The following is a 20,920-nucleotide window of genomic DNA, read 5'->3' as shown; positions in this document are numbered from 1 at the left end:
GTTAAGATTAGAGCTCAGAGATTGCTCCTGTAATAAAGAATGGGTTCATGGCTGATTGTATCTCCAGACTTCATAGAGTAGCAGTTTGAAAGGACTCATACCAACAGATTTTGTAATTTACCTTTTTTTGGACTGTTTTATTAAGCCAAAGCCAAGACTCCCTTTGGATTAGCCAGACAGCACTTGTCTTCAGTCTTTGTATGATCACAAAATCATAAAATGGTTGAGGCTAGAAGAAACATCCAACCCCCATGCTTAAGCAATGTCACTTGTTGTTCAAGATCATGCCCAAGTGGCTTTTTAATATATTCTTTTTTGATATGGAGATTTCACAGCCTCTCTTCAACAACAATTTCCAGCGCTCAGTAAAACATTTCATGATGCTTTTTTCCTGATTCCCTGCCCAGGACTATGGAGTACATCCTGGGCTCTCAGTTGGCTCATCATCCATCCCCAGGCACAGCTCCATGCACACAAGCTGTTCTGTCACAAAGGGCAACTTGTCTTCAAAGCTTGTCCGTCCTAAGAGCTTGTATCCCTCTGTTGGAGCACTCCAGCCATGACAGCCATTCCACCACATCTCTGTGATCCCAAAAAGGTCATGGCCTGTGATGGCAGACAGATCTCTAGCTCCTCATGGTTATTCCCAATGCTGCATGCATGTGTGCAGGCACTCCCAAGGGGCACACTGGTGTCCTACTGGGTTTTCCCATCACAGTGCCCTGTAGGCACTCCTTGCTTCTGCATGGAAGACCAGTTGCTTGTAAGAATTTAAGGTGATCTTGCTGAACCCTATTTTGCTGATTTTTTCTTCCTCTTCATACACATTATCCCAGGGCCTTTGCTTGTAATGGTGTCTGTCATGTCCTCACAGGGCTGCTGGTAACTCTCTTCTTTCCCTACCATAATGGACATAACCTTCTGTTCTATCTAGATCAGTTCTGCAGAATTGCTTATGCCTCCTGGAAAAACATGAACAAAACCAAGTCAGGCTTATTTTAAGAATGTATGATTAGGACAGAAAATTCTAATCTGTCCTCAAATATTTATGCTCACTGGAGTTTCTCTTTCTTTCATGCTCTACAGAAAAAAACTTCACAATGTGTGCATTGGACCTGAGTAAAGCTAGCTAGGAGGAATTGTCCTTTATCTTTGACAAAAACAAATGTTATAAAAGTCTCTTCCAAAAACCTGAACACACAATAAGCTTTCAGAGAAGAGAAATTGCTCACTATGTTCGCATGTTTATTCATATTTCTCAGTAAACTCAAAGGTCATGCAGTTCTCAAATGGTCAAACAATGGGTATACCACAATCGCTGTTTCATCGTATCTTTCCCTCTCTCTCTCTCCAAGCCTGAACATGCTTTCAACTTTACTTCATGGACTAAATGAAGACATTAAGTGCATTCGGGTTAGGACTGAATATTTCTGACACAAAGAATGTGGCTTTCACAGTAAACTTAGGAATGAAGAAAACTGTGACTGTCCTCCACAGAAACTCATCCTTTTGGATTAAAAAAGCCAAAGTCCAAGCTCATGATAATATAATTAAACTGGTGTGTTTGGTGCAGAATGAAGGAAAATGATACTATGGAAAGATCTAATTTTCACTCAAGAGGAGCTGAAATCTGAGTATTATAATGCTATGACAACTTGATTTGTTAATGTTTTGATCTGCAATACCTTAGCCTTTGTTTACTCTGCACAAACATGGTGTTGGTGAAAGGTGCTCATCTTGCAACTCTGTAGAGGAAAGTGCTTTGTCTATTCAGGGAGCACATACTGTGCTCACACAGTTACTTCATCACCCTGCCACCATTGCACTGCTGCTAGGCCCTCCTGTCTGCCCTGCCAAGAGGAAACCTTGGGAAAAGAGGAAGAGACATGGGAGTGCCCAGCTGGGGAAACTGATGGTGTTTTATTGAGGTCTCCTCTGGAGTCTAAGTCACCAACTGACTTCATTCTAGCTGCTGTGGCAGAGTTCTCCTTGGAAACAGGACCATCATCTTCACTAGCAGCCATACACAGGGGTTATGCCAGGAGCAGGGTAGGAAAAAGAGTGTGTCAAGAAATTGCATAAGAGCTTGTGTATATGAGATGAGGGAACCAAACCCCCTGGGTGCCTGAAACGCTGCAGAAGTGTGGCTGGCAAATTGGAGGGGCATGTGCACGAGCCGTGTTTAACCCTGAGCACCATGAGGAAGGGAAGTCAAGCAGCTTTTAAAAAATGTTGATGATTCAGAGGCTAGATATCTGTCAAAAATAGAAGGCAAGTTAAGAAAAGTCATTTGGGTACCAAAGAACACAGAATTTACAGAAAGAAATAAATAAAGTCCTTACAGTAAAAATGAGTAAAAGGATGTTGGGGAAAGGCTATCTGGTCCAAGGCCATCTTGCAATAAGATGTCAATATCCACAACTGAGGAAAATATAGCCAGAAATGCCCAATTTATGTTTAGTAAACAACAATCAAATGCACCAGGAAGCAAAATAAAACCAATAAGGCTCCAAGTGTTGGATGGCAAAAAGCCTATACTATTCTGGATGATATTAAATCTGAAACAGCAACAATGAAAACAAGCATAGAAGAATGAAGGTTAAAAGATCCAAGGAATCTGCAAAAGGCAGTCAGCACACACTGACAGGGAGCAGCATGCAGGACTGCACAAGGAAGCAACAAAGGCTGAAGTGACTCCCAGCATTTCTAAAGTGGCAGTACAACTGTCATAGCAAAAGTATTTCACAGAGCCCAAATACAAGGACTGGAAATGCTAACCAAGGATTTTAGTAAATGGATTTTGTGCAACACAATAATTATTTTGAAAACATTAAAGGAAGAGCTATGTCAAGAGACTGGAACCTGTAGGCCGAAACCTAATACATATTTATCAGGCAGTGAGGTATTAATGTACATTAAGCAAAAAATGAGAAAAATGTATTCTTTTGAACATGACTCAGAAATATTGCACAGAAATAATTTCCCAGGCATAAATAATTTAGGTGTAAAGATAAAATCTTGGAAATGCATAGCTTTCAATTGTTTTAGAAAATATTTATTCCATGCTTGTGAATGTGCCAGGGCTTATTAGGAGAAGGTGCACATTAGGTAGACATATATTCACAGACAGGATGATCAATGTAAAAATGTTTTAAAATGTGTTAGAAGGAAATTACTGTGTAGCAGTATTGCCAAAAACCTACAGAACACCTACAAATGTTTCTTTAGTGCTTCAGCAGAAATGTGGAAATGAATTTGATAAATAGAACAGCAAAGAAAAGTCTATCAAATTGCTTAATTCTGTAGTAATTATGGAAAACAAGGGTGTAAAAGTTTGTTTAGGTTTACTCTGGGGACTAACGCAAACTAAAAATGGCTAAAATTGTATATTATTAGACTCAAAGGAAGGAAGATTTAGAAATATATCAAAGAATGGGAAATGTAAAAAACCCCAGAAATACCCAAGAAAAATTTGCAAAGATAACTGCAGAGACTTTGGATCTGCAGCTGAAAAATGTCTCCATTTGCTTGCACATGCTTGAAATTCTCTTCCAGTTTGGATTATTTTCTCAATTCGCAGCAACAATTCAATTCAAGTACTAAATATTTAATGTAATTTAAAAAAATTTATAAGTAATATCTGTATGCATGTGATGCCATGCTAAATGTGATAACTGCTTTTAAATAGTACCCAATGTGATTACCCTAAGTTCAAATGTTTTGCAAAATGATACAACTGTATCAATCTCTACTGAGTGTAGAGTATCCACAACCCAATATTCCCATGGAAGAAAAAGTACAGATATTTTTAAACTAGTGAGTTAAGCCGAAACTCTTAATTGGCATAACTAAAAATATTTGAATTCAGGTACTTTTCAATACAAATTTGAGAACTGAACTTCCTTGCAATATAATTGGCAATATTCAAAATGTAAATATTGTGATCTGCTACTTGCACAAGCAAAAAATAAAACGGTAAATATTCTAGAAAAAAGCAGACAGTAGACAGCGGCAAACAAGTTGGAAAGACTAGAGGCGTTTTTAAATTTTCAACAGGTAGGTACAAAATTAACAATATCAGGTATATAAAAGCAACAATGAAATATGAATTATCGCATAAAAAGGGGAAGGGGTGGGAAAGAGAAGTAGGAGTTTTTAAGTTAAAATACAGAACAGACTGTTAAATTTTGACATCTTTGAGGAATAGGAGTGAGCCAATCACTGCAGAGAGCAAATGGTAGGAGCTGTTTTGGAAATCATCAAATGACATTTGAAAATGCCTTGTGTAATCTTTTTTCTTATGAAAGAGAGGGTTGTAAAGATAATTGTTCCTTTCTGAAAATGGCACAATCAACCCAGATCAGCTGTTGATCTGTGGAAGTGCAAGATGTACCAGATTTCTGTCACTTATTCATTCAGTCTTAAGCTCCATGTTTACCCCCTACAGTCTTTTAACTCTGTTAAAAATATACCCTTCTTAAAACTTTTTTGATTCAAAGCAGAAGTTCTGGTGTGATAGATTAAAAAGTGCAGTGTTTTGTACAGAAAAATCAGGAAAACTAGAGTTTAAAATTGGACTATATTAGTCTAACTGGTGGATTAATTGTAGCAGCTTGGTGCATGTGTTATTTCTGGCTTAATTACTCACGCTTGCCCATTTTTCAGCAGAACAGTGGGAGTGAGGCACTGAGCAAACAAGATGAGGAACAAAAAATAAAGATTTTAAACTTGAATTGCGAAATGAACATTTCAGAGGGCTGAGGGTCTGTTGGAAGCTGAATGTAAAGAAAATATGCAGTTATGGCACAGCAGTTTGATTATTTCCATTCACTATTTATCTGACTTGCTCCAGCAAATGAGATTAAAGCTCCAACAGCAGATATGAAATTTTGTGGGAAGGTTGCTTTTCAAAAATGATTAACTACATGCACACAAGAGAACAAGAACTCGTGGGCATTCCATGGGAAACAAATCCCTGTAAGCCTCATCCGTGCAGTCATGGCTGCAGCACTGCAAGGACAGGGGGAGCTGCCATGGAGGGCATTGTGGAGGCTGCTGCAGCCCCAGGGAGCTGGTGTTCACCAGGGCTTGGAGGGGACCAGTGGTTTGTCTCCAACACAAGTGTGGGGACCTAGTGAGAAAATACCTCAAGGATGCTTTTCAGCCTTAGATTTAGGGAAGCTGTGGCTCCCACAGGTGAGCTAAATCCTCCTAAGGACCAATCAGCTCAATCAAAGGAATGAGTTTAAGGAAATCTACTAAAAAGTAGTTTTCACAAAGTGCAGCAAACCAGTGAAAATAATGCCAAAAAGGATTGCAAAAGAAGAAATATAAGAGTAGCAAAAGCAGAAATAGAAGAACCTTAGCAGTGTTGTTTTGCTGGGCGGTCAGGGGGCCCAGGCCCACAGCTCACTGTAAGCTCCCATGTCACCTTTAGGGCCCCCCAGACCAGCAGTGCCAGCTCCGGGGGCACCGCCCGGCCGGACCTGCCTCACCGGAGCCTGCCCACAGCCAGGCCCAGGGGCTCGCTGTAAGCCCAGCCCAGGACCCTCAGCCCCTGCTGCCCTGGCGGGTGCTGGCCCCCAGCTCAGCCATGCCTGTGGAACACCTTGGCTCTGGGCCTCTGCCTGTGTTTGGGCATGGCCTGTCCCCATGGCCATGATGGAGCTGAACCCAACCCTGTGGGATGGCTTTTTATCCAGCCCTGGCCCAGGACCACAAGCCTGGTCCTGTCAGTGGGACCCAGCTGTTGTCTCTATCAGCAGGACAGGCCCTTCCATCCTGGGGATTTCCTTGGGCCCAGTGCTGCAGGAGCAGCCGCCATCCTCCTCTCCATCTTGGATGCAGGAGCTTCTCCATGCACTCAGTCTTCATTCCAGGACTGCTGCCATGAGAAAGGGTTGTGGCTTTAGTCTGTAGTCACTTGTGCAAAGCTGTGCTGTGACCAACATACAAGCAGGTGAGTAGTGCATGTAACGTGACTGTTTCTATGCCAGCCAGGTCACACCTTTGCCTCATGATTGTTTTGTGGCGCTTGAACTTCCCGGCTCCCTCATACCCTCAGTTCTGCCTGTGGAAGGTAAAATCACAGAAACACAGAATATGGCAGGTTGGATCCACAAAGATCATTGAATCCAGCTCCTGGCCCTGAACAGAGTCATCCACAAGAGTCATACCATATGCCCAAGTGTATTGTCCAAACAATGCTCTTGAACTCTGTCAGGCTTGTGCTGTGACCACTTCCCTGGGGAGCCTGTTCCAGTACCCAACCACCCTCTGAGTGAAAAGCCTGTTCCTAATTTCCAGTCTAAACTTCCTGACACAAATTCAAGCCATTCCCTTGGTCCTGTCACTGTTCATCACAGAGAAGAGATCCATGCCTGCTCCTCTGCTTCCCCTCGCAAGAAAGTTGCAGACTGCAGTGAGGTCTCCCCTCAGCCTTCTCTTCTTCAGGCTGAACAGACCAAGTGACCTCAGCCAGTTCTTGTATGAAGGGCTTCCCCTCGAGACCCTTCATCATCCTCATGGCCTCCTTTGGACACTTTCTAATAGATTTATGTCTTTCTTATATTGTGGCACCCAAAGCTGCACACAGGACTACAGGTGAGGCTGCACCAGTGCAGAGCAGAGCTCAAGCCTGTGCTGGTAGTGTGGCTGTCTCAACTCCCTCCCTTCCCGTAGCTCTCTTTTGGCCCAGACTAGGTAAAAAGCCTTGATTGGTGAAATTACTACATGTACCGTATTTTAAAGACATAGATTTTGTTTTCCTACTTATTTTTTAACTGATGGGTTACTGGTGATTCCCAAGACACTACAGATTGCTTTACCTGAAATTCTTCCATTCCTTCTGTTAACAAGAAATTTCTTGGTTTTTCTCTCAAAAAGCAGCCAATATTCCCTAGATTAATCAGGAAAGCTTTAAATCTAACATTTTTGTGTCTGCAAATAATCTCAATCTTTCATCAGTTTTATACCAGAAGATCCAGCTCAGGTGATTTCTAGAAAACCATGAAGTGACTGTCTGATAATAGTGATCAGCAATACAAAGGTCCCTTTGGAGTGTAACAACGGCTTTTCTGATTCACTCTCCTGAAAACACAGTGCCAAGCTCTTCATGATCAGAAAGACACACAATAGTCATCATCCATTAGTCACCAGTTCAAATGTTTTATTTACAGAACAAAATGTTTTTTGTCCACCAGTTCAAATGTTTTATTTACAGTACAAAACCTTTTAAAATTATATACCCATTTTCTTTATTACATATTATATGGAATTTTATGGAATAGCTAGACCAGGAGAAACCAAAAACCTGCAGTTTCTGAACATGTATTACATTCAGAGAAGCAAGAAGCCTGAAATTCTCACTTTTTATCTCCAGGCAGATACCAGAGTTAAGAGTCATGTAGGAGGAAGAAAAACTGGCAGAAGATCTAGATATGAAGATTGCCTAGTTCTGTGAGTGAAGACAGAACTTGCATTCCTGAGTACAGGAAGACTCTCAGGTAACTTTCCACAGCTAGTATTTTTCAGTAGGCACTTAGAGTGTCTTACTACTTTAGGATTTTCCTTGGAGCATGGAGGGCCGATGTTTAGTGCAGTTTCTCCTCTCATTGTTTCTGTATTTTTCATCTGCCTTCCCAAATCAATATTCAGCCAAATCCCTGCAACGAGAGTCAGAAATTTTAACCAGACTTCCCGTAATTTTTCTCTGGTTAGAAATTTTTAGGTGTCTTAAGGAGGTAATCCTAAAGAGAGGGCAGAGGTTAAAATCAGCAATGTCTAGCCTGATTTACTTTTATTGTTACTTCTACAAAAATGTAAGCAAAAATAGGATACAGGTAGAAAGAACCAGCAGTTCTTGAAGACAGTCTCTCTAATGCGTTCTTGCAAGGTGTTGGCAAAAGCCCAGGCTATTCTGTTTTATTATGAGATACTAAATTATTGGTGTTGGAAGATAACCTTTAAACAAAATAATAATAAAAATATAATTTCTTCTTCCCCAATTACCTCTTGCTTATGTAGTAAACTACACAGTGCTTGCACATCTTTTCCACTCTTCTGCAAAGGCTGGAGTCATCTGTGTGGTAGAGAAAAATATACTACTTTTGTGAAACTTTTGCTCATAGAAAGAGGAAGCACTCTCTGCACTTCTTCAAAGGGATTCTTGCAGTCCCTTATCTCTAAAATATTCTGACTTCTAGGGCAGTTTTGAGGTGATAGCCCAAAATATATTAGTCTGTCTTTCCCTTGAGATTGGCCTTCCCAGAATCCTTCAATTTCTCCTCAAAAAATGTACATTTTAAGTGCTGTTTAAGCACTGCTTAACATTATAAAATCATATCACTCTTAGCAGGATGTACTTAAGACAAATACCTTTATCCAAATTTCTTTCCAAGTTATCAAAAATCTGAGGAAATATAAAAATCTGTAAATGTATAGTGGAATCGGAGAATAGGTTGCACAATGGCTATATTGTATGTCCTTGGACTGAGATGCCATCAGAAAGCTGGTGGTAAATTTACTCTTACTACAAAGCAGAAGACAGGAATCAAGACACACTCTATGAAAGCCAGTCAGCATAGCTGGCTGTAAGTGCTGGCATTGCGCAACGTAAATACAATTTTATTTAACCCATCAGTTTGTTCTCAGCTGTACAGCAAGAGGTTATGGAAAGGGTCCCAGGAGAGTCAGATATGCAGATATTCTCCTGCCTCTGAAATAGACATAATGACCATGCTGATGCTAAGAAGATTGCAGGGGCCTTCTGAGGAGGTGTCTCTAGAAAAAAACCTGTCCTCTCATATGGGGGTAGGTGGAGGTGGTCAGGAGCCAAGGCCTATGCAACTGTTATCAGAGATGGTATGGGTACACTACTTTGAGGTTAGGTATATTAGGGTTATCAGAAAGACTTTGATCAGATTCTGACAAGTCTTGTCTAGTTGAACCTGTCCTTGTTCATGGCATGAGGGGCTGGACATGATGACTTTTAAAGATCCTGTCCAAGCCAAATTATTTTATTATTCATTAGGCCAAATTCCTTCCTGAACTTGCCTGAATTTAGTGCACTGATCCCTTCTCAGTAGGACAACTTATTCTGAGTGTCAGGGAAAACTTCCTGATACCAGTTTCTAGACACTCTAGGTGACAGCAATATCTTTGGTTTCACTCCCAGCCCCATTATCCTATTTTCACGCTAGCACTTCTACTAGCAGTGAAATATCAGCTGTGACTCTTCATGATGCCTTAGCTCTTAATTTGGAGCAATTGTTTGGATGAAAACTTTACTGTGGAACAGAGAAAAAGACAGCTATTTTTTTAATGTTGCCTAACTTAATACACCTTGCTGTTCATGACAGATTTGTGTTAAATGGTCCATGTTGCTCTGGGATTTTGTCAAAGCAATCATAAATGTACAGGTAATGGAAACTGTCATTCATTCTGTATTGCAAAATGTAAACAAAGAGATTATTTACCTCAGATGTCTTCAAACACCCTTGTCTTGTATTACAAGGACTAGAGCACAGAAATATGTGTGTGTTCAGAACAGCGTCCAAAGACTTTTGTCTCCTTACTATGGCTGCATTTCAGGGAAATATTCCTAGTGAATGAACACCAACACTTGTGCAAGCTGTAGTAGTACCCTCCTACAGGACCTTCTACCTTCTTATGCTTCAGTTTTTCAAGTCTTGACAAGTCTGTAGGTGATGTGGTTTGGTATTGGTGATTGTCCCACTTTGGGGGGTGGGGGGGGGTTGGACCAGGTGACTTTCAGAGGACTCTTCTGACATTTTTTTTAACTAAGTACTCTTTGACTATTACTTATCAGCACAATGGCAGCATTTGAGCAGAGAATGTGATATGCCAAATAAAGCATACAGGCAATCAGAAAACTTTGGTCTCTGTTTAAGGGCAAAAAAATGTAGATGGAGTTGAGGCAATGAGGAGACTAGTTTTTAAAAGAATGAACCAATTTGTGGGTAGATAAAGAATTGTGGTCTGATGGCTAGGATCCAAGGACTGCTCACCTACACTATATCAGTAGTCAATAAGTAAAATGAAGGAACAAAAGATTGCACTAACTTCTGACAGCCCCATTCTTGATCACTACATTTCTGTTACAGCTAGAGGAGCACTGTCAGAAGCTTTCTAGAATTATTATAGTGATTGGTGCCAGCATTATTTTAGTTATTGCACTTGAGTCACAGGTGATTGAATTTTAAGAATTGAACTGCATCCATACCTTTCTATAACAACTCACCCTTTGCTCTGGTGCTAGAAAATTTCAGACTGGTCTGATCTCTTAGAACAAGAGAAACCACATTATTCCATATTATAACCTCACTGCAATGGGCTCAGACTCAAGCCTTCTGTGGAGTCTGAAGTTAATTACGGAATATCTGTCCTTTTTTCCCTTGGAATTCATAACCTGTACATCCCAATTTTTATGCCTAGTTGACAAATGCATTTTCTTATATGTGTGTGTTGCATAATACACACCTGGAGGTATATTCGCATCTGTAGAGGTATGTGACAAGATAATCATCTTAGCATGCAAAGAGTTGACCTTTGACAAAATCCTGACCCCAGTTTGACTGAGAAATGCTCATAAAGCCAGGAAAAATGAAACCTTTTTTTTTTCTTTTTCTGGGACCCTAATGTGTATGCTTTGGGCTTTTGGAAGCACTTTTCTAGCAGCTGTTTCCATCAAGAAAGAAAGTCATTGTTGTCTGTCCGTGGCCACTGATGTGCTCATTGTGAGGTACTCACCGTCAAGCATGAAAAGGCAGCAACCCCAGCATGTGTGTGGGGGTGTGCATAGACTTTCCACAACTGAACAGAATTTTGGTCCCTGTTTTAGGTTACCAGGGCAGAACAAATATTCTTAGTGAGAGAAGATGATGGTGCTCTGTGGCTGCTGTACTGTGTGGCTGCATAGGCTGGGGCTGGGAACAGCAAAAAACCCCCTCTTTCTCCCTTACAAAAGTGAAAACCAGAGTTGATCCTCTCATGCAGAGGGCTGGGTCACATTAACTCCGGTCTTTCAGGAGGCGAAGCATTGAGAACCAAGAAAACCACATCATAAGAATGACAGAGAAGTAGAGAAGGGACACATGCAGATCAGCCACAAAAGCCCCAGCTGGCAGAGACGCTGCACCCTACTTAGACAGGCTCTTGCTGGAGTTTAACAGCATTATCACTAAATGTTTATTTCTAATATCTAACTGAAGTTTCTCACTGTAGTACACACATATTATTTCTCATTTCTTCCAAACACAAGAAATTATTTCCTTTTCTTTGCAAAGGTTTCTTTTACTTGAAGACTGTTATGTTTCATATCAGTCTTCTCTTCTTTAAGTCTAACAATTTCAGCTTTTACATTTCTTTTCAAAGATTTTAAAGAAAAAAAGTAATTAAAGCAGAAAAATTAAATGGAACATAAATTATTCCAAAGGTAGATCATGCTGTACTGAACTGATACCTTTGATAAAAGTTATTGTCTAGTTAAGAGGAATGCTATTGATTTAATTTTCTTCAACTCCAGAAGAACCAGTAATACAGTACCAGTTTGGAAGTCTCGCAGCTGAGAGAGCACTTCTGGTGAACACAGCAAAGACATACGGGGTCTTCAGAATGCAGACAAGCAACGGATGTGTGGTGGGATCAAAATGAAGGATTGAAAGAAGTAAACATTGGATGTAATATGTCAGACTTCTGAATACAGTGATTACAGCAAGGTAAGTTATTAAGATCTGAGAAGAGCACTGTGAATAACTGGTGTGTGAAGGGCAACAGTCTAATTGTGAGTTTTATTTTTCTGAGCCATATTAACTGAGGAACCGTGGGGGTTTCTATGCATATTCTCCTTGCCTTTTTATGTTCTTTATTGAATATTGTTTTTTATGCATAGCAAGTATATGTTATTTTCCTTCCTTTCTTCCATCAGGAGAGAAAATATTTCTCTTCCAAATTCAGATCAACAGCATCAACAGTTTTGTTTTGTGGTTGTGTGTGTGTGTGTGTGTGTGTGTGTGTGTGTGTTTGGCTTCTTTGGTTGGTTTGGGTTATTTTCAAGACTTTTGAAGGAATTTGATTATAAAATAATGAGAGCAAACCTTATTTGCATTGGTTATTTAAATAATCAAATTTAAATAGTTTTGAATTATGGAAAAGCCAGCTGGCATATCAACCATCCAATGATTAAGAGAGCTTATGCAGAGAATGCAGCCCAATGACTATTCCTGCTATCTGCTTCCAGAGGTCTTGCTGGTCTTTTATTAGAAAACCCTGTCAGTTCAACTGTTTGCCTTGACACTCAAACATATCAGTAACATATATGGGTATTATTGTAATTTTATTTTTTACATGGAAAATCTTATCCCTAGATCAAGTGCTGAAGATCACCCTGTTTGACTGTGACCAAGATTTTTACCCGCCAAATGTTTGTTTGAGACACACCTGCACTTAGAAATTTATCTCCAGGAGATTTAAATATGTATCACCCATTTTCATCAGTTTACTTGGGACAAATAATACAGTGGTTTGCAGTGGTAACTGATATTATTATGCTACTGAACAACCATGTAAGTATGTTAATGTTTATCCATGTATGGAGGTAAAGGGTATACAGCTACTCCTTCTTTAATCTTGTACAACTTTTTAATGTTTTAAAATTTTTTTCTTATAATCTTTCCCAAATTTTGTTGTTCAGATTGAAAATGTTAGTTTGATTTTCACTAGTTACTTTTTTCCAATTAAAACTAAGTTTATTTGGTATTTTCAAAGCGACATCAAATGTACTGTGCTGCAGGTAACTGTTTTAGAAGATAAAGGATAAAAGACTGTAATGATTAATGCCTGCTACAAACCATCATATGACAAGACAGCATGCATCCAACCCTCTAGGCTCCAGTGTGTTATATTCTGGGAAAATACTGCATTTCAAATACTGACTTAATGAAACTGAAACTTTTCTCTGTGATACTGATATATGCTCTTTCCTGGCACCAGCTCCAGTACTTCTGTCTGTACTTTATGGATGATATTGAAGACTGGGAAGGGTAGTAAGAATAACCAAAATAACTGAAATGTTTCAAAGTTACCAGCTGCTCTTGGTTTCCTTTTGTTCCTGTCTGTGTTCTATTTTGCAGAGCAAAGCTTGATGGCAGAAGTTGGTTCAATCTGTCTGCAGAAGTGTTTAACAAGACTCTGGGGCTGGGGACTGAGTTTTCACAAATTCAAGCTGGCAAAAAGGTGGTAATTTTTATTAGGAAAGACTCAAGTGATGGTGAGTTAAGATAGAAGAACAGAGGATAGATTCCTTATCATTAAAAACATTTTAATATTATTAAAAACAGGAGAAGTGTGGAGAAGTGTGTTTTAGCCCAAACACACATAGCTAGTTTCAAGCTGTAACTAAGTCACATGTAAGTTCTGCACAAGACTAGCCTAGAAAGTCCATCTCTTGCCTATTACATCTAGGAAAGCTTTTCCCAACCTAAAGGTTTCAGTAATTCCAGTAAGAAGCTCTCATAAATCTGTGAGGTGAACCAGGAGGGTACACATATTGTTCTGGGCACCACAAATATTGTTCATGATGCTACATCTGTATTGGGGTGCTTTATATCTTTCTAAAAAGTCTCTTAAGTCAGTAACAAGATGGATTTTCCAAATTTACGGAAGCTGTGGCACGTTGTAACACAAGGCAACACAATTGAACAGGCACTTTTCCCCTTTGCTGTACCTTCTTTTCCCACCACAAGTAGAAACAGAAGTAAATTTAAAAAACTCTACCAGAGAGTTGTTTTAAAAGACTGAGATAGAAAGATTATCTTCAGTTTGCACCATGTTATTCTGTAAAAATATCAGCATTTACTTATTTCCTTCACATCTGCAACATGATCTACTTATTCCTTTCCTGTATCACAAACATGTTGCCCCATTATTCTAATAAAATATGAGACTAAGAACCCCCCTTATTTCTCTAATACCAAAGTCACATTTGCTGAAACATTGGAAGCTTCTGCTTAGCTTCCCTAATAATGAGCATACTGCATCAAGGTTAGTCTGTTCTATTAGCAGTACTCCTTTGTAATTTAGGTCTTCTGGGTAGAAAAATTATTATCTGATTCTTCTCTAAGTATTGCTCTCCTAAAAACAGTCATAACTGAAAATAATTACCTGCATATCATACTTCTGTCACAGTTGCTTTTGTTGGTAGTTTAACCTCTAAAGATAATGTATAACTGATCCACTTGTGATTTTGTTTGATAAGGTGTTGTTCTGCCTCAGGGTACAACCTTAACAAAGGTTATCTGCAAATTATTGAATCTTATAATCTTATTAATTGTGATTGGCTAATAAAGTCAATAAAGTCCCTCATTCACCAGAGGATTTCTAAGTCACTGACAACAAAGAAACATACTGGGAGGCAACTTCCAGTGAACGTCTGTTGGTTTTCTTCCATTTTGTTTAAATGTACAGTAGATAACATAGTTATACCTCCAGAAAGCACAAAGTCAGCAAATTTATCAAGAAAGTCACTTGCAGTTTTGCATTTTTAATTGCAAGCATAGCACTTTCAGGCTTTACAGAAATTGAAGGAATCCGGTTCATGCTGTGGACTTGGTTAGAGTGTTGCTCTTCTCTTTGGATAGGTGAGTATTAGTGATATAGGTCATTAGGCAGTCACTGTGGCCTAGTGATGTGGTCTGATTTTCTTCTTCCAAAATGAACATCTAACTCTATTGTGGACTGCAGAGTCTCACTTTTGAGGTACAAATGAGGGTGTCAAATGAACTAAAAGATCAGCCTAGGCAGAGCTGCTGATGCAGAACTACGGGACACTACTGTGACTCAAATTAGACTTAAAATTTTCATGAGCTCAAGTTGCTGTTAGTTTCAGTAGGTAATAAGTTAGGCTTGAAGTCCAGCTTACCTCTTCCAATCCCCTTGCTGCCCATGACAAAGGGGCAGTCACAATACACAGGTTGCTGTGCATAGGACAGGCCCATATTCTATTTATGCATTTGTTAGAGTTGAACAACATCATAGAATCATGGAATGGTTTGGGTTGGAAGGGACCTTAAAGATCATGTAGTTACAACCACCCTGTTATGGGCAGGGACACCTTCCACTATATCAAGTTGTTCAAATCTTCATCCAACCTGGTCTTGAACACATCCATTGATAGGGCATTACAGCTTTTCTGGGCATGCTGCTCTAGTATCTCACCACCCTCCTAACAAAAAACACCTTCCTTATATCTAATCTAAATATACCCACTTTCAGTTAAAAGACTTTGCCCCTTGTCCTACCACTACAGGCCCTATTGAAAAGTTTGTCCTCATCTTTCTTACAAGCCTCCTTTAAATACTGGAAGGTCCAATTCAGTCTCACTGGAGCCTTTACTTCTCCACACTGAATAATGCCAACCCTTTCAACCTGTCTCCACAGGAGAGATGCTCCAGCCCTCTGGTCATCTTTGTGGCCCTCCCATGGACTCAGTCCAAGAGGTTCATGTCCTTTCTGTGTTGGGGTCTCCAGCGTCGAATACAGCACTGCAGGTGGGGTCTCAGCAGAGCAGAGCAGAGCAGAGAGGCTGAATCCCCTCACTCACCCCTCTGGCCATGCTGCTTTTGATGCAGCCCAGGATACAACTGGCTTTCTGGGCTGCAAACACACATTGCCAGCTCATGCCCAGCTTGTCATCCACCAACACCCCCAAGTACTCCTCAGGGCTGCTCTCAATCATTCCATGTCCAACCTGCCTTTGTGGTTGGGATTGCCTCAAGCCAAGAGCAGGACCTTGCTTTTGGTCTTGTGAACCCATGACATTTTCTGAGGCCCACTTTTCAAGTCTGTCAAGTCTCTTTGGATGGGAGGAGCTTCAGGCATCCCCTTGACAAGGGTTATTTCATAGTATCATCATCGAGAGAGTTAAGGACAGATACTTAAAAAATATTTCCAAATGCATTCTATTCAAGTATTTAATTCCTTTTTCCATCTCCTTCAATCCTTCAATCAATGTCAATCTCAGGGCAAATCCAATGCACACACTTTCATCTCTTTGAGTACTTCACATATGCACTTTTTTCCATCCTTACGTCACCAAACAGCTCTTGACACCCAGACAGGCTAGAAGCGAAATGATTGCATTCCACACCAGAAGAGGTAGAAATCAATGTATTTGACATCAGTGACTGAAATGTCTCAGAAGACCTTCTCTGACCTTTGAGTCAGACATTTTTTGAAGTAGAAAGGTTGCATAGTGCAGGGACAGGGAATGGATGAAGGAAATTGTTTAAAATAAAGGAAGTTTTAAAAATTAAGGTAAAGGTTACTCAGCCTAAATACTCTCTTCCCTTTTTTCAGAAGTCAAATATTGCTAAGAAAAAATTTAAACTTGCTTGCTGAAGAAAGACCACAATGTGCCGTGTTGTATGTATAGTATTCAAGGATACACCTTCTTTTTATCTGAGCTAAGGCATTGAGTAAACAGAAAGCAATAAACTCAGCCAGACTTGCACAAAGCTGTATCCAGCAGGAAGCTGCAGAGACAGAAAGTGTTGTAGAGGTACTTATTTTTTTATCTATTCCTTTTAGAAGAGTAGTAGGATCCTTTTTTTTTTTAAATCTTCGAGGTGTTTTGTTAGTAAAAACTTTTGTGTTTCCTGTTTGTGTTTTAAAAGGCTATGAGTTCTGATTCATGTTTAGTGATGTCATGAGAAATTGGCTTTTCAACTGATCTCCTCAGATGCAGAAATAATTTTGTAGTTGTTAGCATTTCCATGTGGCTTGCTAGTTTTCTTACTTTGTTTCCTTAATTGCAGGGGGAAAAAAAGATCGCAGAATTTAAGCCAGATATCCAGGATTAATTAATATTATCTGGGAAATATTATGTGTAATATTATGTAAAGGAGATAGACAAATCACATAAGAAGCTAAATGTTTTTTAGATAATAGATTTAAAGTAGTAGTTTAAACAAGAAATGTTGATATTGTTTATAGACTCATTTGAACTTCATGGTTTATTACATTCTATATTTTCTGTAATATTGTTCTGTCTGCTTTGATCAAAAACCAGAACACAATCTCATTTACCTTCTTCAGTTTCTTCACTGATATATCAAATTCTTGGCCTCAAAACCCTAGAAAAGTTTCTTAATACAAGAGATTTTTTGCCCCTTCAAATTTCTGAATTTTTTAATCTCTCAGTGTGATGTATGAACCTATTTTTTTTACTAGTGCAAGGACTCCTTATTCATAAAAACATACAGAAAATACAAAAGTGATCACAAGTTTCTTTTACTGTATTTTTTTTTAAGATGATTTCTAGAATACTCTTTCCTTTTGGATTCTTACATGCCAAAATCTGAAGCTGCTTGATAAATCTTTCCACAATAAAAATCCTATACAGCTGAGCACTTTTACCTGTAGGATGTGTTCTACTACATGATTTTGGAAGCAGTAAATTGCTTTTTTTTTTCAGCTCCTGTAGCATTTGAATAGGGGCTGCGAAGTGACAGTACAAATTAATTAATAGATTCTTCTATTTCTTCTATTCCTTCTATTCCACACACTGCTTTAACCTTTTTTCTTAAATTTTGGCCTTTTGAAAGATATAAATAATTCTAAATTTGAAGCAAATAAAACAGAAATGAAGGATCACCTTGTGGGTTTTTGCCCCTTCGGGCTTCACATATACTAGGAGTGCTTCACTAGTTAGAAATTCTAGTGAACAGTACTGGCAGCTTTTCTGAGTAGGCATGTAAATGTGTAACAGAGACATGCTTTAGATATTTAGTCATGCCTGTGTGGACAAAGCAAGAGATAGCTCTAACAGTGCTACCGAACTGTGACTGCACAAAGGGCTTCTGCCATCTTCCTGTAGACATTCCTCACTCTGCTCTCCCATGGTGAGCGAGCCCTGGCTCACAGCTGGACACAGGCATGGTTAGCCACATTTGTACAACCCATGCTATGGTTACACAACATGGTACCATGGCCTGTTTCTTAAATAACTGTTAAAAGGGCCATTAAAAGCCACGTTTGATTTGTACTACTACATTTAGGCTAAAATAGCATCTGAGGGGGAAGAAAATGCAGTGAAGAGTCAGTAATTTAAAAATTTATGATCTTTCCAGACAGTTTCATTGCAAGGTGTCATGCAGAACTGCTTTTCTGAGGCTGCTTTATTTATCTGAAATCTGGATGTTGCCAGTGCTACTTTTCTTTCTGGAAGAGTAGAAGCTGTGAGAAAACTGAAGTTTATCTGATTAAAATTATTACTTAATTTTAAATAGCATTGCTACTAATCAACATAGTTTAAGATCTCTCATCTTTGAAGCCTTATAAGGACACTGATATTATAAAACAATTCCACACGGTCAAAAAAAAATCTATCTCATATCCAAAAATGTCATTAACATCTTTTATCTTTGAACAAACAGGATTTTTCCCTCCGGATAACCATTGCTTCATGCACTGGAACTTGCCCTGGGGACTCTGTTTATTAAATTTATTAAACTTTTTATTACATCTTAATTTCAATGGAACATGGGCTTAGAAGAAAAGCTATTGGCAGATCCTTTGGGACTCAGTCACTAATGTTGCCTTGTGGGTCTAGATGGATGTGGCCACAGTTGCTTAAACAGAGGGACAGACATTGCTTTTAGATGTAAAGTTTTCCCTGATTTATAAAGCTTTTAAACTCTGATAGTAGAAATGAATTATTTAGTTTATTTGTTCTTTTCTTCTCAGCCTTATTTGAGGTGAAATACCTAGCCCTCACCAAAAATTTACTTCAGCAAAATCTGGAAGGTGTACCCAGAGAAAAATTGTAGGCTAATGAATTTATGGAAAAAATATTCGTTGTATGACTCCTCCAGTATTTTATTATAGGGTAAGCATGAATTTCATGCTATGCTGGATATTACCCTGAATTTGAAAAGTATATTTCACAGAAACAGATTATCTTTTATATTTTAGACAAATGCAGAGTTCAATAGAAATTCAGAAGGCCAGGAAGGAGTATGAAATTGATTTTTCCTGGTTCCAATAGTTTATGAAATGTGAGAAATGTATTTTTTTCTGCAAGATTAAAACTGCTTCAAAGAGAATCTTTTCTGTACAAAATCAACTGAACATGTGTCTATAAGCAAATAGCAGAGGCAATACAGGTAATGACCAACACTTGTATTTGTTGGCAATGGAGTCACATATCCTTGGAACTTCTGTAATGCACTAGTGCAACCAACATCCCTCTATGACATTTTCGTTGTGTTTCCTCTCAAATTTGCCCTAAACCAGGACAGCTGGTCATCTGTATGATGCAGTTCTTTGGCCAAGAATGTCTGTACTTGACAGAATTGGATCTTTGGTGGAAGGCAGGAAAAAGGAAATTAATGTTTTCTGCCAAGTGAGGATACTTTATTAAACTTGTGTGATCTGGAATTTTGATTAATACAAAAAACGAGCACATGAAAAAATTGTTAGATGAAGCAACCTGATTCTGCAGCCCTCTAACAAGGTGTGTCTCCACGTTTTCTACCCACATCTCATTTCACTCCATTCTGTGTCTTTTATCTCTGATCATAATAAATGGCCCCTGAGGTAAATGAGCTCTTTGTCTCGCTAGCAGTTGGTGGAGTATCTTACCAGAAGGGCAGGCTTCAGCAGATATGAAGACTTCTCTAGCAAACTCCATTGGAATCCTTCGGAAGGACAAATTTATGGCAGTTGAAATAGCAGTGTACCATCAAATACCAGACACACTAGTTTCTGGAAGATAGCAGTCCTTTTGCCAAAACTCTTCACATTTCTTATGAGGGCTAATGGGATTTACAGTAGAAAACAAAAAAAAGTGGCATCATGCCAGTCTGGGCTGTGTTAAGCCCCATAGTGTCTTCATTGGTTCACAGTCACTATATTGAAATAACAGTCAGGGTTTGCATAGTTTAGCATGAAAACTTTGATAAATATAGTTTTTGTAGAGAGGTAAGATGGGGCATCTAAATTATACAACAGGATGAACCATAGACTTAAAGAAAAGGAGACTGGAAAAGACCTCAAGATTTCATCTTGTGCATTCTGAAGCTCTAAAAGAGAATCAACAGTACCTCAGAAATGAAAAAGGATCTAATTGTCTTTACTGTTAATAAGATTTTCTTAATATTTAGCATAACCTTCAGTGTCATAGTTTGAACCCATCTCTTTATCCACCACAGATAAAAATTATAATTCCTCCTTACCTCCCTAGAGGTAACTTGTGTTCTCATGTGTTTCGTTGTCCTTCTGTTCTTTAAACTGAGTAACACCAATTCTTTCAAACTCTCTCTCTTGTGACTTTTCTTTTTTCCCAAGACAACTGACCATTTTCTCTGCTTTGCTTTGGACTCTTTCCAGTTGTTCTGCCTTCCCTTGGAACAGTTTTGCCTGAACAGGACACAGTGCTACTGGTTGCTATGCTAGACAGAAATATAATAGGAGGTATTCCTTAATGTATCAACCAAATACACAATCAAAACAGTTTCTTTTCCTAATATGCAGTTTGCATTCTTGATACAATGAAACATTACTTATTCACGAATAACTTTTGTCTGACTGGTACCCCTCTTATCCCTTTTTTTGGCAGAATAGCTGCCACATTTTTATGAGCTATTATTCCCCCTTAGAACCTGACACTTGCAAACACAACTGCATTGTAATGAGTTTTCTCCTACAGATAATTTGTCTTATTTGTCAAAAGCATTCTGAGTTTAATGTATCATGCAATGAGTTTACTGTTTACATGGGTTTATTGCTATCTGTGAGGTGGAAGGATTGTTCCTTTATCCAAATCATTAATGACCTGCACCATTACTCGGCCCAGAATGGACGCAGCTAGAATCTTACTGATTATATTTTTTGAGGTGGATAG

Source organism: Pyrgilauda ruficollis, unplaced genomic scaffold, assembly GCF_017590135.1.
Source record: "Pyrgilauda ruficollis isolate IOZ18807 unplaced genomic scaffold, ASM1759013v1 scaffold14, whole genome shotgun sequence".
Taxonomy (NCBI): Eukaryota; Metazoa; Chordata; class Aves; order Passeriformes; family Passeridae; genus Pyrgilauda; species Pyrgilauda ruficollis.
This window is presented reverse-complemented; position numbering follows the sequence as displayed.